At 39.6% G+C, this 16,690-nt stretch overlaps 1 protein-coding gene across 50 annotated transcripts in view; it reads right to left on the reverse strand.

Annotated features, from left to right (window-relative positions):
* MEF2C (myocyte enhancer factor 2C) overlaps window positions 1–16,690 on the reverse strand; it is a 179,155-nt gene that overhangs the window by 15,133 nt on the left and 147,332 nt on the right. The window lies entirely within an intron of this gene.

The following is a 16,690-nucleotide window of genomic DNA, read 5'->3' on the forward strand; positions in this document are numbered from 1 at the left end:
TTTCTATTAGAAAAAAGTTGGGACGAAAGTCAAGACAGTCTTTCAGGGCCTAAGAAAAGCACCGAATTGGTCTTGAACTTTAATTGACTAGCTCAGCGGAGGCCTGGCTGGCATGACTCACTCTTTCGGTTCAACGATTTGGGTTTTATTTTGTGTGTCTGTGTGTCCTTAAGTGAAGAAAGGACACACCAGCGAGGCTATAGTTTCTAGGACATGCGGGAGGCGTAGCAGCCTCTCACACCCTTTGCTCTTCAGTTCCCCTTTTCTCTGAGCGATTTCTCCCTATGGCTTTTTTCTCTCTGGTCTGCTTCCCTCACGAGGCTCAGTGGACGAACCTGAAGCCCTGCTCTCTTGCTCACGGAGAACTTCAGAAAGCAGGCCTCCTCCTCAGGAGCTGAAAGGAGGGAGTGAGGCCTCCACTAAAGGGCTGATGCCCCGGGCACAGGAGTAGCCAGCGAGTGGGAACTGTCCTGAAAGGTTTTTCTTGGGTCTCTGATGTTTAGTTCTCCCCCTCCCATTAGCAGACAAACGGCTATCTGAAGGTGTCCATTTCTCAGAACTCAAAATACACTGGCCTGTGACCGGCAGAGGTGCAGAGGCAGCTGATGCAACCTGAGCTGAACCGGAAGTCCCTGTTTCCTCCACCGTCTCTGACTGGAGAATCGGAGAAACCACCCAGGCCAATTCAACAACCCTTGCTGGAAGCCCAGACAGCTGTTTTCTGGGGCTCTCTAAAGGAGACAGTCAAACCTCATCGTTGCTGTCATCATTATCATTACGGCAAAACCCCAGCACCTATGACCCCAGGACGAATGATAACTGTGTGCTACTCTGTGGGGCAGCAGAGACAAGGCCCCGGGCCTCCAAGGCCCTTGCAGTCCTTTGTGGCAATCCGATACGGACGTGTACGGTACGTACACACCAAGATGGGGCAGCCTGGGGTGAGGTGCCACAGAGGAATCCAGATTAAGGGCCACTCGTTTCCCAGCAGGGAAGAGATTATCCGAACGAGATTCACGGAAGAGGCAAGAACTGATGTGGGTCCTGAAAAAACAGAGGAGACAAAAAGATCTCTGGTCTTGTGACCGGGCACTAGGAAAGGGCCACTGTGGCGATTTACAGAGGACGGCCAGAGACTCTGTGAGGATCCCGGTGAGAAGGGAACCCATGAGAGAAGAGGCAGAGATTCTGAAGGAATATGGAGGGCTGGGCTGTGGAGCCCAATGGAGGTTAGCCTGTGAATTCCAGGCTTATGTGTCTTGGTTTTAAATGGTGGAAATGCAGACCCCTGAAGGCTGCAGAGCAGAGGGAACACAGGCCCTTAAGGGGACAGAGAGTTCTACTAGCATTGGAATATTTCAGGAATGCCTGATAGTGTGATCCAGTCTGGAAATTTCTGTGATGACCCGAGATACAGTGAGGAATTAGGAAGGCAAAGCCCCAGTATATTTCAGGAGATATTTTTGGGCACATCTTTTGAATTAGAATCTATTTGAGGTACACTGTTTTGGCTTCCCAAGTAGCGCAGTGGTAAAGAATCTGCCCGCCAATGTAGGAGATGCAGGAGAGGTTTCAATCCCTGGGTCAGGAAGATCCCCTGGAGGAGGGCATGGCACCCCACTCCAGTATTCTTGCTTGGGAAATCCTATGGACAGAGGAGCCTGGCAGGCTACAGTTCATGGGGTTGCCAAGAGTCAGACATGACTGAGCATGCACACACACAACTTTAATAATGTTTAGAGCATACTGATTCTTCATATCCCTTTCATTTTACTTGTCTTATTTTATGCATGAATAAACAGGCTGAATGTATAACAAATAACTACAAGATTAAATCTGTCAATTGGATTATGCATAACATTCTCCACCTTACTGGAGGAAAAAACCCACAAAATAAAACAAACAATCCCCTCCTGGCAAAACGTATCAAGTATAAAGTAGCTGCTTAAGAAATGTTGGTTGAATTTGTATATAAGCTGCTCTTCTGTAATAAAACTTCCAGAAAATTAGCTATATTCTCTGAAGCCAACTAATGATGCCAAAAGCCGAGAAGAAATTTGCACAGTTAATTTGGACAGTTTTCTGTGGCAAAAGTGATTACAAGGAACAAACACATTTACCTTTTTTGGCTAGAAATACAGAGGGTATGTTCATGTAGAAAGACACTTGATAAGACAGAATGCTCAGAGGACTTTTATATTTAATGTGTCTTACTGAATCATTATTGTGACTATGCTAGGGCTTTCGCTTTAATTAATAGATTCCATGGGATAAAAACAGAGTGAGAAAACCGAGACAAAGTTTGCACTCTTCTTTCCTGTCAGCCGAAGCTCAGACTGACAGATATGCTGAATGCCTATGTCACTTATCTATTAAGCCTGTGTGAGATCTGGTTTAAATAAACAATCAAATGGAAAATTAGCTGGGTAATTTCAAAAGAAAGGGGGGAAAAAAAAGTCAGTTAAGCAGTGCAATGAAGCTTGAACAGATCAGAAGAAACTAAAACCCAGGCTTGGTAGATGCCGATACTGGTTTGCATGGAGGAGTTATTTTGCTAAAAGGAAGTAAAACCACTTTATGAAATGTGTTGTCCTGTGATATGACGAGCACTGGGCCAGTGTGCGAAAATGGAAATGCTGCATGAAGGCTCTGAGAAAAGCTTTTTTTTTATTAAGAAAAAAAATTTTTTTTCTAGAGTGAGTTCTGAGAAATTCCAACAAAGCCTTTTGCCCACATTTTAAACAATGATTTGGGGCAGCAGTAGGTGGGGGGCGGGGGGAGTAGATAAAAAGCAAACATATATTTTAGGTTTTCACCTAATAAATGCCTTAAAACTTAAAAAAAAAAAAAGATTTGAAAAGCATTCTATTTTTCCTCTTGGAATATTTCCTCTTGTTTGGAAATTATGCCATTTTAGAAGATTAGTCACATATTTTAAGGTGTTTACATACTGAAGGTAAAATATTTTGAACCAGGATGACACTTCTTAAATTCATATTTTTAGAGCATAAAAGTTATTTTTGAGAACAAATAAATTCTGCCTTTTACCGGTGAATTTCTGCTGTTTTTAGCATATTGTGCCAGCTAGCATTTTGGAGCCATATAATAACCATTTCTGTTTCCAGCCACCAAGTTGTTATTCTTTTGGCATAATATAGATTCAGGAATGCGAGGCTGTGGATCCTAAACCAGTGATATAGAAACCTATCATTTGAAAATCAATGATGAATACATTCGTGCGGTTTACTGCTAAGAAGAGCCTGCATTTAAACCGGCTCGGAAACTGTGGCCTCCTCCTCACTCCGGGCGCTGTGGCCTTCTGTTGAGGCTGCTGTCTTACCTTAAGATAAATTCACCCAACGGAATGGTCTCTTTCAAAGTCAGGGTCGGGAGGTGGGAAATGCTACCCTTCAATAAACTTCTGAGATATAGATTCCACCTCTCTTCATGCTACGTTTGAAAATTACCCTCTGCCTGGGACGATGATCAATTTGGATGGGGCTGCATGCAGATGTCACATTCCCCTGACCACTTAAAAGCACAAAAATTATAAAGCACGAGTGAATGGATTTCCTGATTACAGATTATAAGAAAATGAAGAGCAGACCAACTTTAGAGTTCGCCTGTTTTATAGTTTCATTTGATAAAAAATATTGTTTCACATAAAACAATTTGAGCATTCACAATGTAATCTATATCAAGGATAATAGAAGCCACCTCGCTGGGTTACAAATTTCTAAACACTCATATTAAAACTAGTGTAAATATACAGAACTTCAAATGTAGTGTTAGCAGAAAAATTTTTTTTTTCTCTCCAGTTAACTTGAAAACACTTGCTCTACTTATTTTTTTTTTTTTTAATTGACTCCTATTTTAAGAAGTTGTAAATTCAAAGAACATATTTCTGGCTGATGATGTTGCAAGGAGGACACTTTGCCTTGTTTCAGCAAAGTGAAACAGAGCTCAGCTGAATGTGGAGCTCTCTTTGAGCCCGAAGTTCTGAAACTTTCTATTTGGATGTTTAGACATTATGAGTCTTTTCACTTCATTTTTTTCCTCCTAGACTTTAAATTATAAATACAAGCATATAAAACTAATCAGCACAAAACAGAAACTAGTTCTCATGGACCAAGGTTAACCTTTTTCATCGGCACCATTTTTTCTGTAGTCTCTCAAGTTGTCATCTTTTGACTGTTCCCCCCTGCCTCTTTCAACTCCATATTTAATTAGTTACCAAATCTTGTCAATTTTTCTTCAAAAAGGCCTCTTTCCATTTTCACTGCCACCATCCTACATTAAGGTTTCACTGCCATCTGCCTAGGTCTTTCCATAACCTGCTGTTTGGGTTCCTGGTCTCTAGTTGAAGGGTTTTTCAGCAGGCCTTACAATGATGGGCTGCAGGAAGATTGCTCCTTGAAGCTGTATGCAAACTTCCATGCATATGTGTGATAATAAAGCTAATGTACACTCCCAAGATGTTCTATATAAAAAAATCTTTCTCCAATGCTGCTTCTCTCATGTTCCTTTTTATTTTATTTTTTAAAAAATTTTATTTTTAAACTTTACAATATTGTATTGGTTTTGCCAAATATCGAAATGAATCCGCCACAGGTATACATGTGTTCCCCTCATGTTCCTTTTTCAGATCATACTTAACTCTAGTGGGTCAGTGCCCTGGCTTGGCTCTCAGAGCTGGACACAGTTTGACCTGCTCTGTGTATCTAACCTAACTTCCAATGGCCATGGCCAAACTCACTATCCTCTGAATACATCTGAGTCTTTGCTCTAGCAGGTCAGTAACTGGCAGTGTATGACTTCCTGTTCAACTCAAAATTCATTTTTAAGGATCAGCTAAGGCCCAGGGCTCTCATGATACCTTTCAGACAACCTTAATCCACCTTGAACTCACTCTCCCCCCAAATGCTGCGCAATTAGAGGCTAATACTACACAGAACACTCATCTATTACGTGTTTCAAATGCTCACAAAACACATAGACGATTATGCTGGAAAAATTAAAATTATTCAGAAATGGCACTACAAGTCATGAGGGAACACGGGATAAGAACTGAAAATGTAATGTGTAACTCGGTAATTTCAAACATCAAGGTGATGACCAAGTATACCGCTGAGACAAACTGCTTACCAACCACATAAGATAAAAATCAGAAAATCATGCAAGTGCCCACCTACTAAATTTGTTAATAGAGAGCTAACTGAAGCTTCTTTTTTCATCTGCTGCACCTGTTAATCATTTCCTAGCACATTACCTTAGTTAAATGTAAGCAACAGAATCAAATAAAGTAGAACTTCCCCCTAATGAAGAAGAAAACTCGGAGATGCTGGATCTTTTCTTCCACACTGACAAGTGTCTACTGTCATGGGTTGTCTCTATGTCAAGATGAATTTCAGTAACAATTTACTCACACAGAACTTTCTACCAAAAGTTGGGCTGCATGCTTTCCTAGGAAAAAGAATGGTAGAAGGGTGGCAATTAAGAGTGCACTGGATTTTACTAGATGGTTCGGAGGGAGGCTTCCTGGAGAGAGGGAATTCATGATAGATCTCAGAGTCATGACTGTGTTTGAGAAGGATAAGGATTCCTGTGAAGGCGAAATATAGGTCATTTCAGGGGATGCAGTTTTCAGAAGCTGGGAAAGTAGGCTTGGCTAACACAAGCCTCTTGGGTCATGTTAACTTTAATACTGGAGACTTGATACTAAACTTTTACTAAACTTTATACCATAGATAAAGAACAGCCAAAGTTGTTTGTGAGTAGGAAGCGGCATCGTTAGCTGTGTGTTGAGAGAAAAGCAAGAGTGGCAGCAGAAAGGAGGCATTAAAGGGTGAGACTGTTGTGAGGGAGCTAGTTAGGACGCATCTGCCAGGGAGCACATGAGGAATGAGGTCTGAGTGAAGCGGCAGCCTTGCAAGATTTACAAGGCAGATGGGCGATGAGGACAAAGGCAGATTAAGCAGATAAATGCAGTTCCTCGTCATGAGGTCTCCATTAGAGTTTCTTCAACTATACTGCACCTTGGTTTTTCACACGCTAAGCAATGATTTCATTAGTGTGAGAGAAGCATAAAAGTCATCTGAATCAGACTCCCACGTACTCTCCCGAGGCAGCCATCACCAACACGACCACGCAGTATTAACAACGGCAAGCATTTTATATCGTATGAATGACCAAGCGCATTAACATCATGCAGCCACAGTACGTACCCAGAACAGTACATGCGCCTATGCAGTGTGCTGGCTATTACACACGGATATAAAGCACCTTTCATCCTCACAACAACAACCCGGTGAGGTGCTAAGAGTATCCTTGGGTTACATAAATAGAAAGCTGAAGAACAGAAAGATCCCGTGACTTGCCCAACGGCAAACAGCTATCAGTTGGTTAAGCCATGGTTTGAACCCAGCAGTATGTCCAGAGCCCACGCTCTGAAGCACAGCACAGACCTGCTCCTCCGAACGGGGGTGTACTCAGAGACTCTGAAAACCCTTCTCTATCCAATCTCATCCTAAAATTCCAGGAACACGAAGAGAGGAAACAAAGTGGGAGACCAGGGACGTGAGACTCAAAGGGGCCCCTAAGGGTCTTCCCTGCTGGTGCAGAGGTTAACATGTCATGCTCCCAACGCAGGGGGCCCGGGTCCGATCCCTGGTCGGAGAACTCGATCCCACATGCTGGAACCAAGAGTTCGCCCGCCGAAACAAAGATTCTGCGGGCCACAACGAAGACCCGGCAGAGTCAAAATAAAACAAATATTTTTAAAAAAGGGGCCTCCTAAGTCAGAGGTGATGTGGAACATGGTCAATTTGGGCGTCAAAAATAGCAATTCTGGTTCAAAAGACACTGGACTTACATAAGGGGCAACGTTCCAAACCATGTTTCTAGTCTCCTTCTGGATAAATAAATATTTACAAATAGGAAATATTGGGTTTAGCTACACTAAATGCCAGAGAAGCTGTTTAACTTTCAGTGTGCTATTTTGAGCGGATGATTAAGTATGCTTTTAAAGGTAGATTCTGAAATATTTTAGTCAATAATCTTCTCCCCTGTAATACAGGGTAAAGATGTTTACCTACCGACCATCTATTTCAGAGACCAACTTCATCATCAAAACCACTCAACATGATAGGAAAATGCCCAGTATCTTATAGTATCCACTATTAGGTATCTAAAAAAGAATTTCTAACATATAGCTTATAGAAATTACTTTGTTTAGTACTTTGTTAATGGTATTTTATTTTTGGGAATTTGAGCAAATTGCCACAGGAAAACATTAAGTTGAACATAGAGCTAAACCTCTGATGTATTGATTTTCTGTTTTTACTTCAGCCAAATGTTTTTCCCACTTAGGTTTTTTTTTTTTTTTTTCTTTCAACAGAACAATTCTGAAAACATTTACAGCATACAATCTTGTTAAACTAAAGATGTTACATATATAATAATGTTCACTGAAGTGAAAGTTGCTCAGTCGTGTCTGACTCTTTGTGACCCCATGGAATTATCCAGGCCAGAATACTGCAGTGGGTAGCCTTTCCCTTCTTCAGGGGATCTTCTCAACCCAAGAATCGAACCCAGGTCTCCTGCATTGCAGCTGGATTCTTTACCAGCTGAGTCACAAGGGAAGCCCAAGAATACTGGAGTGGGTAGCCTATCCCTTCTCCAGCAGATCTTCCTGACCCAGAAATCAAACTGGGGTCTCCTGCATTGCAGGCGGATTCTTTACTAACTGGGCTATTAGGGAAGCCCAATAATGTTCACTACTATCAATTACTTTTACATTTGACTTTTAAAAAGTTTTAAGTTAGTTTCCAATGTCAGGACATTGTTTTGTGTCGCAAATAAACCTACATCTTTTCATGAAATTTTAATTGTAAACAGTAAACTGGCTCATATAACCCATGGCTCTACTGTAAGAAAGACACCTAAAATAGTTTTTAGTGGAAAAAATTATGACCTTCTAGTCTTCAGTCTTACATTCACTTTGCCCTGAATGCTTGAAACGCTGTTAAAAGCAACAGCAACTCTAAGTTATCCAGCTGTTGTAAATCACAATCAGGTTTTTTTTTCTTTTTTTGGAGGGGAAAGGAGATCTTTTTCATGGGATGGCTCTAAGGGAAAAGGCAACCACAAAACATTTAGAGGTCAGAAATCTGGGAATAATGAAAATTTCAATATGCCTACTGCAGAATGGGGGCAAATCAGATTTCTGATTCTTATCCAGCTAAAGACTCCTGATTACAGATTCTTAAAAGTAAAAATCAAGTCTCCACTCTATCTGGGGGTTTCTTAGGGAAACAATATAATAATGCATAATGTCAGACTGAGAAGAAACTCCTGTGAAACCTCAGTGTCTTTTGTGGTGTATTCTTAGAAAAATACCCCAAGAATACACCCAAGCCAAGACTATTCTTGCTTGTACCAGTTGGAGGGCAGCAGACATTCTAAAAAGAGACTAGTCTCTTTAGCTTGACTAGGTCACCCTGATGATGAACCAGACCTTCATGAATTTGCTATTGACCCTACTCGTCCTTGATGTTTCTTGGTTCTGTTTGGAATCTTTTGAGAAATTAACAGTCTATCTGCCAACTAGAACTTTAAACATTCAGCACATACAGTAGCCTCTGGATTGTGAGGCAGAGGTAAAGAAATTTTACTGGGTACTAAGTTATTCTTCCAAAGACTGGAGTCTGTGTCATAAAACAGGTTTGTGTTGGCAGACCACTCTCATTTCTTTCCTGAGAGTCATGTGGGTCAGGCATTCTCATCCCGATTTTTGACAGATGAGGAAACTGAGGTTCCGGGAGTTTCTAAGGCTTGTCAGTAAGTGGGAGAGCTTTGATTTGAATCCAAAGCACAAGCTGCTTGAACTACATTATTACCAAAGCCAGATGTTTCAGATTTAGAATGCATCCATGAATCTTCCCTTCTCTTAGAATAAAGGCTCCATTTGCAAATAAGAAAAAAGTTGACAATCTGATGTTTCCAGGGCACAAAGACACACAAAATATCGTTCTGTTCTGAGGATTGTCTTACTGAAGGGATAGTTTTTCATTGCACCATAAAAATGAGATGGAACCTTGCTATCTTAAAAAAAAAGTTCCATTTAACAATGAATGATAGATAGATTTATGACTCACTTAATTGTTCACTTCTTGCGATTTGGGGGCTGTCTCTTTGCTAAAAAATGAGGGGGTGTCTTCATTATTGACACAATTGCTCATTCTTTCAGTCATTTTTCTAAACAAAAATATTGAGACAGTTCAAATTAGAGAGAACGTGACAGAAGAGAAAGAATAATTACTTGTGGTTTTAACATTTACACAACTGCTGCAAACACATCAGAAGATGATAATGTTTGAGCGAAACGTGTTGCACTGCACTGCACTGCGCTCCCTTTCTGTCTGGGATTTATTAATATCTCCTCTCTACTCCCACCGTCTAGGGTAGGGGCTGTGGCAGGCATCTGTCTTGGTGAAGCCTAGTAGAGCACTACTCACACCCTGCACATTTCATAAATATTACTGGGACTAGATTAAACCAAGCTTTATTTTTTGCTTAGGAAGTCAAGAATATAGATAATTGTAATACTAACAAGAGCCAACATTTTTTAACAAGCACTTACTCTGGGGCAGAAAGCGTGCTCAATGATGCCTTGTATCGAAGATCTCATTTAATTTTCACCACAATCCTGCAATGTGGGGATTCACTGACTTTCCAAGGACAACATCTTCCCTAAAGTAACTCGAACATCATGTATTTTTCTTGGTTATTTTATTATTCTGAATATCTGCCTCTAAAGTATTTTTTCCAAATTACTGCATGAGCAAAACTTTTGCTCCATGATTTTACAGTTTTCTCCAAGCTGCTTCATACCAAAGGTTTCCTTTACATGATTGCTATGTAAATTAATGTTATCATGTTTGAATAGGGAAATTGACCACATATTTAGATTTACTATTATTACCATGGGTTGCCCAGGTGGCTCAGTGGTAAAGAATTTGCCTGCCAATGCATGAGATGCAGGAGACTTAGGTTCGATTGATCTCTGGGACAGGAAGATCCCCTGGAGGAGGAAATGGCAACCCACTCCAGTATTCTTGCCTGGAAAATCCCACAGACAGAGGAGCCTGGTGGGCTACAGTCCATGGGATCACAAAGAGTAGGATATGACTGATAATATAATATTATTATATCATCATAACCTAATACAGCAGGGATTTTTTTCCCCATCTTACAGTACAAATACAGCAAACTAGTTCTTTGTCATAACTAGAGATTGTAAGTGGAGTCTAAGGTCAAAAAATTGTGAAAGGAAGGCATAGTGTTTAGTAAGACAGTTTACCAAGTAGATATTATGTTCAGTTACTATAGCTGAAATGCAGCAATAATGAATGAACTGAGTGAATCCTTAATGAACACACTGCAGATGACAAATTGAACCTATTTATACAGGTTTTGGTACAATAGCTTCCTTTGTGTGCTGCTCAGTTGCTTCAGTCGTGTACGACTCTCTGCAACTCTATGGACGATAGCCCGCCAGGCTCCTCTGTCCATGGATTCTCCAGGAAAGAATACTGGACTGCATTGCCATTCCCTTCTTCAGGGGATCCTCCCGATCCAGGGATCGAACCTGGGTCCCCTGCATCACAGGCAGATTCTTTACCTCTGAGCCACGAGGGAAGCCCCTGAGTTTCCTTTCACATAAACTAAAGGAATATATTTGATCTTTCAAATATGAGACTTTCATGACTGTACACTTAGAACTGAAATTCAAGTGAAACATACTATATAAGCCTAACTAAAATGTAAGACTGGCAAAGGTTTTTCTAAAAACAGCATATTATACTCTTGGCCGAAAGCCTTGAAGCCTCAAAAAGTCCCCGGTAGGTAAAACATTGATTTCCAAGAGGGGTTTTTTAACCACATCCCTCCGTCAGGATCTGCTGTCTATTGATGCAGTTTCATATCACTAATGATTTTGAAAAGAGCTTCTGTATTATCTCCAAATAAAATCTTATGGTGATGCCAAAAGCGGGAAAGAGAGAAACCAACACTGTGCGAGGAAAAAAAAATGCTGAGAGAAAAAAGGCAAACTTTGACTAAAACGAATAATTTAGGGAGGAAATGTTAACTGCGTGAATCAATATTAAAAAAGACCAAAATTTTATTATTAATCACACTCTTAGGTTAAATCAGTGGGATATGAGTGAAGAGACCAATTTTCACATTGCTTTACTGAATACAATAGAAAGGGGATAAAAAGGATCCAATTTGTGAGGTCAGAAATCACTGATATACAAAAGGCTCTAAAATCTGCTGAAACACTCTCTGGGGAAGTTACAATTTGAAATTTTGTTTTTCCTTCTGGAAATCAAAGTCCTTAAGAATTAATTCAAACCAAAGGGGCTGAAAGTAGATGGTGTCCTGACTTAGCCTATAACATCCACTTGTCTTCTCTCACCTGCCTCTCTCATTTCAACATGGCCTCTACAGAATGGTGTCAAGGTATCACTTGATCTACAACCTGCCAGGGCTTGTATTTGGGAAGTGGACACTGATTTTCTTGGCAGTGGCTGATTATCACGTGCTGTAGGTTATCCAACTAGAGGACAGTATTTTTTTTTTTTTCTTTTAATAAATCTAGATAACCTTGGTTTGGGTTAAAAATATCACTGTCACTGAATTGCATAGATAGTAATAAAGCAATGCTGTTGGATCTTTATTTATGTTTTGGGTGAACTCCCAAGGTAAAATTGAAAATGCGCTCAGAATTTTTATTGAGAACAACTGAAACTAACATAATACTGCAAAAGAATCCAACTGTTAACTTAGCTTTTATTCATAGGCTGCTTAACAAATTTTTAAAAAGTAATATAAAACTATATTTTTATACTAACAAAAAAGTTTTGTTTGAGAGTAACTAAATGGTAATCTCCTTTTCTTGAATATTGATTCTGAAGTTGTGTTTTGTTAGGCCAAAAAAAGGGAAACTTGTCAAAGCCAAATCTTTTAAACTGAATTTTTAACCACTTCTCATCGATATTTTAAATCATTGAGTAAGAACTGCAGAGTAGTCTACTTGGTAGATAAGAAAGTCAGCCAAGAAAATTTTGATAAGTATTTTCAAAAACAAATAGTTGTAAAGCAATGGTATTGGTATAGAATAATTAAACATTGTTATGAACTTTTCCTCTTCTCATTTAGTTCTATTTTATGATATGCTAAATTTTTCTTTTCCAATGCTAAATGAATTACAAAAATGTCATGTCGGTGAAAACTTTTATGATTATATGATCATAAAACATTACATGTAAATGGACCCTAAAGACTTTTGTGTCTTATCCCCTAATGTGAGTACTACGTTCAGAAGTCCAAAGTCATGGCCCAAAGTATCGCCAGGTGGAGTCTTTTCAGAGTCTGGAAGCCAGGTCTCCTTCCTTAGCCACTGCTCAGTGTTTTATCCACAGCAGCACACTGCCGCTACCAAGTCTCCATGTATTTAGCTGATACAAATTAAGCATTCCAGAAGTGACAATGCTTGACAACCAAACGCATAAAATAGTAAACAATTAACAATCAAAATAAGGAAACAGCTGTTAGTTTCTTTTTATATAAAATTATCTCTAATTTACAATAAATGCCAATTAAAATTATTAACCAATATACATAAATATCCTTTGCCTTATTGTCAAATAGCTATGTAGACTGTACAATTCTCCTGACTTTTCAGAGAGATTCCTAAAGGATTTTCTTTCTGGTCCTCGACCACCCCCCTTTTTTTAAAAACATCTCAATCAGGAAACAGTACCTCCTTGAGCATACTGGTACTTTCCACTCAATAAAAAAGCAATCATGTCATGAAAACAAAGGGCACCAATAAGAAAATGAATAATCCAACATAAGGCACTGCTGTGCTAACGATTAAACCTGATGAATACAGAAACTCAACTGAACGTGATCGTACAATCATCTGTAAGCACTAAGAGCAGCATGTTAAAAGCTGAAATGTACAGAGATATGACAAAATGTAATTTTAAAAGCAATGACTTTCAAGTTTGGCTCTTGAAAGTAAAGGATTAAACCGTGGATGAATAACTGTCAACTGAAACCTACAAATGTCACTATTACTAATGTATTACAATGACTTGGTGTATATTTCCCTTACATCAAGAGTTCAACCCCATCCTCTTTCTTCTTTATCACCTCTCACCTTCATGTATGAAAGGACTTCAACTTAAGCAATAAGATGTTCATTATTTCAAGAAGAAACTTGTGATGGTCAGAGGTACCCGCCTATGTTTTACTTAGTGATATATATCAGCCCTTCAGGTTTTCCATTAGGTAAGTTAAAGTTTGTTTAAAACTTTACTGGTTAATAGTGCTCAGCCATTTAATCAAATAATGAATTCACTATTCATTATCTACAGTATCAGAAGATTATGTTATTTCTGTGAATTACAGATCAAGGGTATATCTTTTTATATGTAAAATTACATTATTTCTTTGAAGTATTTTTTCTTTTTTTCACATAAACAGTATAAAAAATTTATGTCTAGAAGATCAAATTTTCCTTTATTCGGCTAACACAGATTTACTGAATATCTGCCATGTCCTCGAGCTGGGAATACAAACTGAAGAAGACAGTTTGCCCCCAGAGGGAAGTGTCCAGGAGACAGATGTATGACCAGATAATGCAATTACAATGCAAGGAGATAAACAATGTAGGCAAGAAAGGTGCCTAATTCCTTCTGGAAGAGTCAGGAAAGGATTTCCTGAATGGTTGAACTGAATTCTGCAGGAAGATAAGTAGTGCTCAGGAGCATGAAGTAGGAGAATGCTAAGAATGCTCACACAAAGGCAAGAAGCTGTGATGCTGCTTAGAAAGTGGAAGCACAATGCATTTAAGAACACGCACTCTGGAGACAGACTGCCTTGGGCCATTACTTAATTGCTCTGTGCCTTAGGTCCCCTGACTATAGAAAGGGCATAATATGAATATCTACATGAAAGGGCTGCTATGTAAATAAAAGTTTTTTTTGTAAATCACATAGTAAGAGTAATTTAGATGTTTGCTATTATTAGAGCTTGAGTGCAGGGTTCTTGATGCCAGTGGCAGAAAGTAAGAAGGTTGAAGACCAGAGAGTAGGGATGGGCCAGAGATAAGAGCATGCAAGCATGCTGTTGCTTCAGTAGTGTCTGACTCTTTGTGACCCTATGGACTGTTGCTGCCAGGCCCCTCTGTCCATGGGATTCTCCAGGCAAGAATACTGGAGTGGGTTGCCATGACCTCCTCCAGAGGATCTTCCCGACCCAGGGATCGAACCCCCAACCTTTTATGTCTCCTGCATTGCAGGCAGATTCTTTACCGCAGAGCCACCGGGAAAGGCCATAGAGATAAGAGGCTCATGGTTAATTCTGAAAGAGCTGGGAAATCATTGCTGGAATTTAAGCATCTGAATGAGGACCTACAATGAGTTTAAGGCTTTGATAAAGACTAATGGGGAGTCTGGAGTGGGATGCAATGTGAGGTCGGGAGATGAATTAGGGATCTTTGGAAATAGTTCTGGAGTGTTGCTATGAGCCTGAACCAGGGCAGTGAGATAGGAATGGAGAGAAATGGGGTAGATTAAGGAAATACCTTGGAGACATTTGGTAAGTTGGTAAGACCTGATGACTCAGTGGACGGTGGGATGAGGGAGAGGTATAGTGCAGGGAGTGAGTGGATGCAAAAGATGCTATACTTTATGACTGAGCTGAGAGGGAAGGATGCTTACTTCTTTGGTCTCTCGGTTTTAAAGAAATACAATAAATATTGAATTTACTTCCTTCCCTCGTGAGACTATACTCTTTTTGCAAGTTGAGATGAGTGGATACTGAAGAAAATTGGACTGAAATGGGTTTCCCAGGTGGAGGCTAGTGGTAAAGAACCCATCTGCCAATGCAGGAGACATACAAGATACAGGTTCAATCCCTGGAAGAAGACATAGCAACCCACTCCAGTATTCTTGCCTGGAAAATCCCCATGGACAGAGGAGCTTGACCGGCTACAGCCCATGAGGTTGCAGAGTCGGACACGACTGAGCAACTGAGCACGCACAGACTGAAAAATATTTTAACTTAATTGGAGAGTCCTGCCACTTGACCTCAGAGTTTCTAACTTTATCTGAGACCTTGAATTTCAATGACAATATTCAAAATTTGGAAGGTATCTTTTGGCCGTTTTGCTTTAGTTTTCTTTTCTGAAAATGCAGAGACATTCTGACTGGCCTTGTTTCCTTGGGTGTTATGTGATTCTCTGACATCAGCACCAATATATTCACTCTGACATTTGATACAGGCTGGTGTGAGCAAGAAGGGGCAGACGGCTGAGTCTGTGGGCAGGACATAGCAGCTAAGCTTAAGACTCAGTGGCATCTGCAACAGGTGTTCTGTGGAACCAGAGTTAGAAAGGGCTTCTTCCTCTATTTTTAAAAAGTGGGGAAGTAACTCTTTCATAACTATACAGAAACTGACTGTTATATGCTCCTCACTAAAAGATACAATCAAGATACAGTATTTATCATCATCAAGGTGGACCAACGAAGTGTTGTTTTTTTAACTTTCTTCCATTTTTGAAGTAAAAGATTCTTGAGTTATGGCAGAGGTCCTGAAGTTGGGGAATGAATTTGCTAAGCCTACAAGATTTTTTTTTTTTTAGTTCAATGACGCTATAGCCTATATATGGCTAACTTTTATGTCTACAAGATTGAGTGTCTTCTTTCTCCCCAGAGGGCCATTTAACTTAGTGGACTGTCAGGGAATTGACAATGACAGCATAATTGAACAACGCATATTTTCAATATAGAATTCTAAAGCATTTTAGCTATTAGGCAGTAACAAGAGGCCACGTCATCAAAGATGAGTACCCGTTCCCCAACTCCACATGTTTTTCCTATTAACTTTCATCACTGTTATTAGCTGTTCTCATACAAGCAAGCAAACTGATGCATCAAGATACTGGATAAAATATCGTAATATCTAAACTACTCTTATTTACCTTTTTATTGGACTTTGAGACAAACCAGTTTTAAGCCCCACCACTCCCTCTAGCCATAGTGTCTGGCAGAGACTTGAATCCAAGACACAGTGGTCTAGTTTTGGTCTATAATTTTCAGGCTACAAATCCTGAGGTTTTTTTTTTTTGAGAGGAAAAAAAAGAGCCCATTGTTTCAATATCCAGCAAAATAGTATATTCAGTCTAATCATTAATCTGACTACCTAATCCTTAACAGCTAGATAAAACAGGAAGTCAGGACCATTGATTCTGTTTGTTAATCCACTAGTTCCTACACTTTTTCTTCATTACTTACTGCATTAGTGAAGAGCCAATATCAGAAATAAGAAACATGACTCCCAAATGGACATATTTATAAACATGTTTCTATATGCCAATTTTTAATCTTCTTTCTTATAATTAACAGCCTATTATAGTTGAACCTGGCAAAATATTTTAATTTGGCTGTCAATAGATAGTTCAATAAACTTGAATTTTTTTGATATTTCAAACATAACCTTGTGTTATCATGCCTGCCTCCTGCTATTTTAAATGTATAGTATGTTCTACTGCAGGAATTACCATGGTTACTTGTTATGCCAATAGTGAACTGCAGTGAGCATTAGAAAGTATTGTGCT

This window comes from Bos grunniens, chromosome 7 (genome assembly GCF_055505025.1).
Source record: "Bos grunniens cultivar Pamir isolate PY7600 chromosome 7, Bosgru_T2T1.0, whole genome shotgun sequence".
Classification (NCBI taxonomy): Eukaryota; Metazoa; Chordata; class Mammalia; order Artiodactyla; family Bovidae; genus Bos; species Bos grunniens.